The sequence below is a fragment of the Chinchilla lanigera genome, unplaced genomic scaffold, assembly GCF_000276665.1.
Source record: "Chinchilla lanigera isolate Chin_1 unplaced genomic scaffold, ChiLan1.0 scaffold00071, whole genome shotgun sequence".
Taxonomy (NCBI): Eukaryota; Metazoa; Chordata; class Mammalia; order Rodentia; family Chinchillidae; genus Chinchilla; species Chinchilla lanigera.
In genome coordinates this window covers 1,903,164-1,913,100 of record NW_004955472.1, presented here as the reverse complement: position 1 = coordinate 1,913,100, position 9,937 = coordinate 1,903,164, and the positions used below count along the sequence as shown (strand labels likewise).

General features: G+C 45.9%; 1 protein-coding gene and 1 long non-coding RNA gene across 6 annotated transcripts in view; one reads left to right on the top strand and one right to left on the bottom strand.

Moving 5' to 3' along the window:
* LOC102003014 overlaps positions 1-9,524 on the bottom strand; it is a 19,881-nt gene extending 10,357 nt beyond the window's left edge. The window contains exons 1-2 of the long non-coding RNA XR_001237086.1: positions 9,410-9,524; positions 401-1,118 (exon numbers count right to left, since the gene is read on the bottom strand). This is a non-coding gene — a long non-coding RNA (uncharacterized LOC102003014). The remainder of the gene's footprint in view (positions 1-400; positions 1,119-9,409) is intronic.
* Positions 9,525-9,622: 98 nt separating this feature from the next.
* Positions 9,623-9,937, top strand: part of Ubap1 (ubiquitin associated protein 1) — a 43,003-nt gene continuing 42,688 nt past the window's right edge. For all 5 annotated transcript variants that reach the window (XM_005401084.2, XM_013522988.1, XM_005401083.2 and 2 more), the window contains exon 1: positions 9,623-9,801. The gene's annotated coding sequence lies outside the window, so the exon portion shown is untranslated. The remainder of the gene's footprint in view (positions 9,802-9,937) is intronic.

Below are 9,937 nucleotides of genomic sequence, written 5' to 3'. Positions count from 1 at the left end.
TGGGCTTTTCAGTCAATCCTTTATTACTGAACACTAATGATGTGTGCAAAGTTATATGATTTGAAGACTAAAGCCAGGTGTGGCGGCACACACTGGTCATCCTAGTATTCTGGGAGGCTGAGGCGGAAGGATTGAAAACTGGAGTCCAGCCTGAGCAATTTAGTGACTTAGACCTTGTCTCAAAAAATTAAAAAAGGGCTGTGTAGCTTAGTGCTAATGTAGCTCAGTGCTAATGTCTTGGACTGAATCTTTAGTACTGCAAAGAACAAAACAAAAGCAAACTAAATAAATAAAGGAAAGACCAGAACGGCAACTCCAAACCTTGGACCCACGCAGCAGCAAATCAAACTTGCTGCCCTGGCATCTGCCCACTTGCCCATACTTAGCTGTGTATACCGACCTTTCACTGTCTCAGATCCAACAGTAGTATCCAGGAAACCAGAAGAGAACACCTGGCGTTCACTCTGATAGGATAACCAGAAGCAAAGCTGTAAACACCATCTGCCAGTTTCTCCTTCCAAATATCTGGGAATTCTCTTTGTGGACTGCTTGGTACAGTTAACGGCACCAGAAGCGCAGGGAACGGCCGAGGTCTCTGGTGACGTTTAGGGCTGGAAGGCTGGGCCCGCAGGGCTTCCTGCCGTCCAGGTGCACGTCCTTGCAGGAGGTCTGTACCCCCCTGTGTAGGCACCAGTCTCTTCCTCCTGGGGGCGGCAGCCGGGCACAGCTGTGCACTTAGGGCTCTGCACAAAGCACCCACCCGGTGGCCCAGGGAAGACTAAACGTCAGCTGTACTCCGTTTACCAAGCCGCATAACCCGGCACAGCGTCCGCTCAGGCCTTTTTGTGTCTTGTGCAGGGGGACATTTTAGGTGCATGGCTGACCTTGTCTGGCGCTCACGGAGATCATTTGCTCCTGTAATTCTGTGCTCACACATTTATCTTTCTCCTGAGACCCTGGGTGGCTGAGATCAGGTCTTGTTTAACCTGTGTTCCTGTGGCAGCCAGGGCTGGGGTATCAGTAGATTTCGCTCCATCAGCTGAATGAACTTCTGCTGGCAGGGGCCTCTTGCCCTAACGTTACGACCCTCCACTCGTCCCTCCGCTAGAATAACAACCCTGCCGGAGAGAGAGGAAGAAAATACTGTAGTTTATTCTGAGTCAGATATGCGTGTCCCTCATCCAAGAACATGGATTTAGTACATGAGCTCGTATCGTCACGGAACAAAAGAAAAGGATAAATCAATACATGTGTCAATTAAATTGGTGGGAACTTCAGTTAGGCAGGCCGTAGCAACGCTGGGAAATCTCCTCTGTAGATTTTAGATGGTAGAGCTCGCGTTCTTAGGTTTGAGGTTGAGAGAAGCTAGAAGACACCTAAGTTTAGAGATACAGCCCAGCAAGTTTACATACTAATTGCAAGTTAGGCCAGAGCCAGGTATGGTGACACACGCCTGTCACCTCAGCACTCGGGAGGCTGAGGTCGGAGGATTGCTGAGAACTTGAGGCCAGCTTTGGCTACGTAACGAGTCCCAGGCCAGCCTGGACTACATAGTGAGGCTCCATCTTTAATAAATAAAAGAATTTGCCAGGCATGGGGGGGCATGCCTGTAACCCCAGTACTGGGAAGGCCAAGGCAGGAGGATTGATCTGAGTTTGAGCCCATCCTGGGCTCTATGGCGAGACCCTGTCTCAAAAAAAAAAAAAGAATGAATGAATAAATAAATAAATAAAGTTAGGCCAGAGACAGAGGTTAAGGTACACGGCCGAGGACAACTCTGGCTTTGAGCTATACAATTCCATCGCTGCACAATCACAAGTTTTTTGAGAGGGGCACTGGTGACTGAGCCCAGGATATTCACACCGAGATACCGACTCAGCCCTTTTTTATGTTTCATTTTGAGACAGGATATGACCAAGTCACTAACCTGCCCAGGCTGGGCTCAAACTTGCAATCCTCCCGCCTCAGCTTCCCAGAGTGCTGGGATTATAGGCGTGTGCTAGCATGTTTGACTGCAATTATGATATTCTAGTCAGTCAAGGTCAACCAGTTGTAGGATCTTTAAAGTAGATGATGGTTCTTCAGAGAATTTCAGTTCACCCTATTCTAATAAATTTAATTATATTGTACTATTTTACTGAGTGGCTTTTTTTTTTTTTTTTTTTGAGATAGGCCTCACTCTACAGTTCAGGCTGGGCTTGAATCACTATGTAGCCCAGGGTTGCCTTAACTTTGTGGCAACCCTTCTGCTTCAACCTCCTGAGTGCTGGGATTACAGGCATAGGCCACTACGTCAAGCAACAGGTACATATTTATGGTACATTATAGTACATAATGATTACATTCCTAGTGGGAAGTTGGTATATATACACAACACATCTTTTTTTTTTTTTAAATTTGAGACAGAGTTTTGCTATGTAGTTCAGGTTGGCCTTGAAATTACAGAGCTCCTCCTGCCTCAGCCTTCTAAATGAGGCTGGGATTACAAGCAGGGGTCACCATGCATGACTATAAAACACATTTGTCTTACTTACTCTCTTGTTACTGGGACAAAATACCCGACATCCACAAGTTAGAAGAGGAAAGGTTAATTTCAGCTCGCAATTTGCAGAGGTCTGGTCCAGAGTCAGCTGGCTCCCAGGCAGGGTGACATGGCAGAGGGGCACGGCAGAGGACAAACAGGCCATGGCAGACAGAGGGCCGCAAGCCTGCCTTCCACCTTTCCCTTTTTATTCCATCCCGGCTACACATACATTGGTCAGGTGGGACTTCCCATTACGCACACCCAGAACTATGCTAAACCCATCAGGGGACTGACCCAGTCACGGCACACCCTTGATCCAGCATCGCACACCCATGATCTAGCCACCCCCCAAAGGCTACACCTATGAGCGGATGGGGCTTTGGGAGAACACCCAGATATACACCCTGTTATGATTTAAATTAGGTTTTCTCTTGCTCTATTTTTTTTCTTTTGGGCAGTAATGGTGATTTCGAGACAAGGTCTCACTAAGTTGTGACGTTACCTACGCTGGGTTCACATTTTCAACACTCTTGCCCCAGGTCCTCAGGGTTCTGGGATGGTAGGTGTGTACTGCCATGCCTGACCTATAGTCTCTTACTTTTATTTTTTTTTTCAGTACTTGTGATTTTTCCTGGGATGCAATGCATGCTAGGCATGTCCCCTACCACGGAGCTATAGCCCCAGCACTCTCTTATTTTTCACATCTAGTTCTCCTCCTCTCCTTGTGTCTGTGAACCCAGTAACATTTCAGAGATTGGTCATTGTACCTTTGTTCTCAGACCCATTCTCTGCCCTTCTGAAAATACCTCCTAGCTCCTTTGCCATCTGGATGCATACCTACTGGCCGATTCAGCCAGTGGGAGGTGCGGGGTTCCGCCTGGAGGTGACGGAATGCAGAAGCCACGGTAATCTTCTCGTGACGTTTTCTAGCAGTGGCTGTATCTCCTACTTGGTTGCTACTTTCTCTCATTCCTTGGTCTCAGGTCCTGCGGCCTACCTTATTCAGGCCAAGTCTTATTCTCTCTAGAGCCACAATAGAAAACTTGATTATAACCCTTTGGTCATTTTTACGCATAAACACATATATACTTATCTATATGGTATCTATACGCATATTTTCTTTTTGCAAAAATGGAAACATTATGCAACATTCTGCATCTTTTTACTTCAGTCTACCAATTTATACTGCTGTCAATAATGTACAAGATTGTGTGTTTGGGGCTGGGGATATAGCTCAGTGACACAGTGCCTTGCTTGGCAAGTGCAAGGTTCTGAGTTCAATTCCCAGTACGAAAAAACCCCCAAAAACAACAAAACCCCAAAAGATTGTGTGTTTCTCTCACTGTGAAGGAGCTGGATTCAATTCTCAATACCCGCTCCAAAAAGAAAGAATGTTCATTTCTCAGCTTAGGTGTGGTGGCACACATGCTAGAAATCCTAGCTACTTGGGAGGCTGAGATAGGAGGACTGCAAATTCCACACCAGGCTGGGTGAGTTAGTGAGACTCTGTCTCAAAATAAAAAGTAAAAAAGGGCTGGAAGTGTAGCTCAGAGTAAATTTAGAGTAAGCAATTTAGTGAAGTGAAGCCAAGCCCTGGGGTCAATCCCCAGCACTAAAAAGCAACAGAAAAACAAAACAAAGAAGTCTGAAAATCAAGCCACATGGTGGTACACGCCTGTAATCCTAGCATTCTGGGCAGCTGAGGCAGGAGGATCACAAGTTCAAGTCTGAGCAATTTAATGAGACTGTCCCCAAATAAATAAAAAGACCTGTAGCTGTAGTTCAGTGTGAATGCCTGGGTTCAATCCCTAGTACTGAAAAAAAAAAAAGCTTGAAAATTATCCTTGGTTCCTCTCACTTTCCCATTCCCTGCATCCAATCTATGAGCTAATTCTCATGGCTCTGTCTTCAGAATATACCAATCTCTGGTCACTTTCACTGCTGTCACTCTGGCTTATTGTACTATCATCTCTTCCCTCAGTTACAGCAGTAACTTCTACCCATTTTCTCCTTTTGCTTATGTTCATCATAGTAGTTAGAATAATTCTGTTAAAAATTTGGCTTATGTCCTTTCCCTGCTCAAAATTCAACTATGTTAACTCTAGGCATGGTGGGAGCACATCTGTAATTCCAGCACTTGGAAGACTGAGGCAGAAAGATTTTGAGTTCAGGGACAGCCTATGCTACACAGTGAATTCCAGGCAAACCTGAGTAGATAGCAAGACTCTGTCTCAACCCCACCCTACCCAAGATGAAATTACAGCCGGCATCCATGGTTTAAATCCTAGTACTCAGGAGGCTGAGGCAGGAGGATTGCCACGAGCTTGAGGCCAGCCTGAACTATAGAGCAAGACCCTATCTCAAAAACAAAACAAAACAAAGAAACACAAACAAGCAAAACAAAACAAAACAAAACAAAAAAACTGCTCAAAACAAAACACCAAAGATAAAAGACCTTCCAACTCCATAGGCTTTTAGATCATAGAGTAAAATGTCGAAACCCTTAAAGTGATCTACAACGTATGAGACTTAGCACCTGTTACCTCTCTGATTTCAGCTCCTATTATGCTGCTCTTTGCTTACTCCATTCTAGCCAGACCGGGAGGCTCACCATTCCCAGAAGTGAGCCTGTATTTCAGGACCTTCATACCTGTTGTTCCCTTGGCCTGGATTTTTTTTTTCCTCCTAGAAATCTTCCTGGGTCTACTCTTTACTTCTTTCAGGTTTTTACTCAGATGTTACCTTTTCAGTGAGGTTTTCTCTTGTCATTTTCTAAATTTCAATTACAAATAGTTTTTTGATGGTACTGGGGATTGAACACAGGGCTTTTGCACTGAGTTACATCCCCTGCCCTTTTATCTTGAGAGAGGGTCTTGCTAAATTGCCTGGTTGGGCTCAAGGCTGCAATCCTCATCCCTGGCCTCCCAGAGTGCTGTGATTACAGGCATCTACCACCACACCTCGCTCAACCATGAATATTTTCTGTCTCCATTTCCCTGCTTTAGTCTTTCTTTCTTCTTCTTCTTCTTCTTTTTTTTTTTTTTTTTTTTTTTCTTTTTTTTTTTTTTTTTTTTTTTTTTTGGTCTTCTTTTTGAGACAGGGTCTCACTATGCAGTTCAGGCTGGCCTGGAACTCACTTTGTAGCCCAGGCTGGTCTTGAACGTGCAGCAATCCTCCTGCCTCAGCCTCTGGGGTGCTGGGATTACAGGTGTGCGCCACCACACCCAGCCCTGCTTTATTCTTCTTAGCACTCATTATTAGTATATTTCTCTAGAGTGTGAGCACTACAAAAACACATTCTCATGAGATGTTGTTTGTTTTATATGCTGTTTTATCTCTAGTAGTGAGAAGAGATGCTAAAAATTTATTGAATGAACGAGTGAAAGCCCATTTGTGTATGGAGTACACGAGTACTTGTTACCTATTTCCTGATTTCCAAGCTCATATTTGACGTCTGTCTGAAAGTTTTGCCATCTTTTTATTTTTTTTTAATTTTTCAAAAATAGGAAACTCATTTAATAAATCATGGTATGTTGGCATACAATTAAAAAGTACAGTTACTTGGAATTTTTTGGTTTCTTTGAGACAGGGTTTTGCTATGCAATTCAGGCAGGCTTTGAACTCCCTTTGTAGAGCAGGCTGGCTTCGAACTCCAAGCAGTCTTCCTGCCTCAGCCACCTGAGTGCTGGGATTACGGGTATGTGCCACCATGCCTGGCTTATAATTTTATAAACTATTTTTTTTTGTACCAGGAATTGAACTCAGAACCTTGCGCTTGCCAGGCAGGTGCTTTTGCCAGGCAGGTGCTTTTGCCACTAAGCTATATCCCTGGGCCATTAGAATTTTAAAGATATAGGAAAATGTGTGATAGCAGTTCTAAAGTATAAAACAGTATGTACATATAATTCCATTTTTGAAAATGTGTGTAGGGCTGGGGATATAGCTTAGCAGAACAAGCACCTGCCTAGCAAGTGCAAGGCCCTAAGTTTGATTCCAAGTACCTAAAAAAAAAAAAAAAAAAAAAGAAAACGTGTGCATATATACATAAAAAATGGCCTTGCATGGTAGTGCACACTTGTAATCCCAGCACTGGGGAGGCTGAGGCAGGAGGATTACTTTGAGTTCAAGGCCAGCCTGGGCTACATAGCAAGACTTTGTTAAAAAAAAAAAAAGGTAAAAAATGCTATCTCTGGGGCCCAGGATATAGCTCAGTGGCATGGCACCTGCCTGGCAAGTGTGAGGTCCAGAGTTTGACTGCAATTTCAAAAAAACAAACAAATAAAAACAACAACACTATCTCCAATTTCTTGCTATGTAGCCCAGGCTGGCCTCGACTCACAGTGATCCTCCTGCCTCAGTCTCCCAAGTGCTGGGATTACAGGCATGCGCCACCATGCCCAGTGCTATCTCCAATTTTGGAGATTTTAAGAAATTTATATTTCGGATTTTTTTTTTTTTTTTTTGGTATTTTTGAGATGGTCTTGCTATGCAGCTCAGGCTGGCCTTGAGCTCACTTTGTAGCCCAGGCTGGTCTCGAACTTGCAACAATCCTCCTGCCTCAGCCTCCTGAGTGCTGGGATTATAGCCGTGCGCCACTACGCCCGGTCAACAAAGTCAATTCTTTTTTTTTTTTTTTTGTTTTTGTTTTTTCTCTGGTACCGGGAACCGAACTCACGACCTTGCGCTTGCCAGGCAGGCGCTTTTGCCGCTGAGCTAAATCCCCAGCCCCCAACAAAGTCAATTCTTAAATCACCACAGTTATTCTCTATTTCTTGGATCAATGAGACAAACGTTGATTTGCTAAGCTAATTCCTTCAAGCTAGTTTCTGGGGTCACTTTTCCTCCCAAACGGTCAGCATCAGTTTTAAGTCTCCAATTACTAAGCCTTTAAGGTTTTCTTTTTTCTTTTTGGTTTTTCTCTGGTACCGGGAACCGAACTCACGACCTTGCGCTTGCCAGGCAGGCGCTTTTGCCGCTGAGCTAAATCCTCAGCCCCAGGGTTTTCTTTAATATATTCAAAGATGCCATTTTTGGTAAAATCTGCTTGTACAATCTTCACACTTCTCCCTGTCGGCTGCTCAGTACCAGTGGCAATGGTCTGAAGTTTTTCTAGCATCCAGCTAAGTACAACATTGCGGCCTCATCTTGCCAGCTTGAATGAAGAAGCTTTTCCAGTGCCGTCACTTGCTCCAGTGACAACTCTCTTATACCTACAATAAATGGACACTTTCACAGCCTTTTCTGTGTGTCTTGTCCGGTTCTTTGTTCAGGACACCAAGAATCTGCCCACTGTCCCATGGATGGCAAGGAAGATAGGGCCACAGCTCTTGGGAGCTCAGAAGAACACATCTGGAGAATGTCACACACTTCACGGGGAAGGTCAGGCACGGCAGCAGCCAGTCTGTAGCGGTTTCAGTCCACAGCCGGCTGGCTCCTTGGCAGAGGGGCATGGCAGATGAGAAACAGCGCATGGTGAGCAGAAATTGGCAAAAGCAAACAAGCAAGGGACTTTGCCATCCTTTTAATCTCAGTTCCGCCAAATGAACTTACTGCTCATGGCTAATCACAGGTGGTCCCCCTGAACTATACCCTCAATTCCAGGTCATTCTTGTTTCAGTTAATAAAAGACTTCCTTTGTCATCATAACATTAAATCTTCCCATCCATAAAGAAGACATACAATAGTCCACTATTTCCTCTCCCATGTTAAGAACCTCTAAATCTAGTTGAACCTCTTTCCTAAACTTTACCCCAGTTCATCCCCTACTCTCCATCATCCATTGCTTCTGCTTCTAAGTATCAGTCTTCTACACAGTGTAGGTGTTTATATATAATCTCCAGTCCCCCTTTTCAGTGCCTGTAATTTATTTTTTTGGAGGAATTACATCTCTGCACTGAGTATGTAAAGTACGTGTATACTCCCACGGTTATTTTTCCAGTCTTGTTTTCTCTCCAGAATTTAAGTAGTAGACTGGATAATATTTGTTCTTTAAGGATGTGTGGCAGCTTTAACTCCAGATGCAGCTGCCAGAAAGGAGGCTGAATTCAGCAGATAGCCGGGCATGGTGGTGCACACCTGTATTCCCAGCACACGGGAGGCTGAGGCAGGAGGATCGCTGTGAGTTCAAGGTCAGTCTGGGCTACAAAGGGAGTTCAAGGCCAGCCTGAAGGGCACAGCGAGACCCTGTCTCAGGAAAGCAGAAAAAAAAAAAAAGACAAACAAAAACAAAAACAAAACAGCAGAAAGCAAATTGCGAATTCTAGATGGTTTCCTTAGTTCAGCAGGTAGAGAGCCACATATTTAGGCAGAAGTAAATTTCTCCAAAGCAATAGATTCCCGTTGGGGGAGGTGCCTCAGTGATAGCTTGCCTCACATTCTCCCTGTGGCACCTGTTGGGCCATGACTACTGACTTTTACTAGAGTTAACTGTTCATGCTTTCATTTCTCCCATTGATTAGGACTGGAATTGACACGCAAGGCAAGGCAAGTGTTCGCCACCAATCTACAGCCCTAGCCCTTGTTTAGGAATTTTAGAGAATAAAGATTCATCTAATTTAACTGCAAATCCTCTACGCATCCAATTCCAGCACACAACCAACAAACACCGAAGGTAGTGAAGGCCTGGGATTGGATTCTCTGGTTTCACCCCGACCGAACGTCAAAACTGGAGAGAGACTTAGAAGTCACCTTTGAAAATGTATTCATTTATAAACGGGGCAAGTGAGGCCTAGAGAGGGAATGACTTGTACCAGGTCGCTGACCCGGGAACAGAAAACAGACGTCTTAATTTCCGAGCGGGGCTCACTGCTGTCTTGGCGCAGGGCTTGGAGAATCAAAGCCCGTGGTTTTCCCCGCTTTGGCTTCCCCTCTGAGCCTGAGTCTTACCCTTTCAGTGACCCTTTCCTTTCTTCCTAACCCCAGGTCAGCAAGGTTCAATTCCAATTGCAACGCTCCAGGTGTCGGGAGTTGCTCCGCTACTGGAACGGGTTAGTTACGTCACCATCGGCTCCTCCCATTGGTCCAGGCGGGTGGGTCGGCGCCATGACGCCAGACGTCCAGGGGGCGGAGCGACGAGGGGACGGAGGAGGGAAGTAGGACTTCAACATGGCGGCTGCGGTAGTGGCGGTGGCTCCGGTGACGGCCTGGCCCGGGGTGGGCAGCGTAGGGGGTGGTGGCCTTCACTTTCCCTAGGGGCGTCGGGAGCTCAGCGGGGACCGAGCCTGGGAGGCCAGCCGTCGCCAGGACCTTTCGGCTTTGGGGACGGCAGCGGCGCTCAGGTGAGGGGGCCTTTCCGGGGAGCGGGAGGAGGGCGGAGTTGGGGGAGGGGCCGTACCCCGAGCTCCGCGCAAGGGGGACCCTGGGGAGGGGCTGCAGCCCCGCGGCGGAACGGGCTGGAGCTGCGGGGTGAGGGGG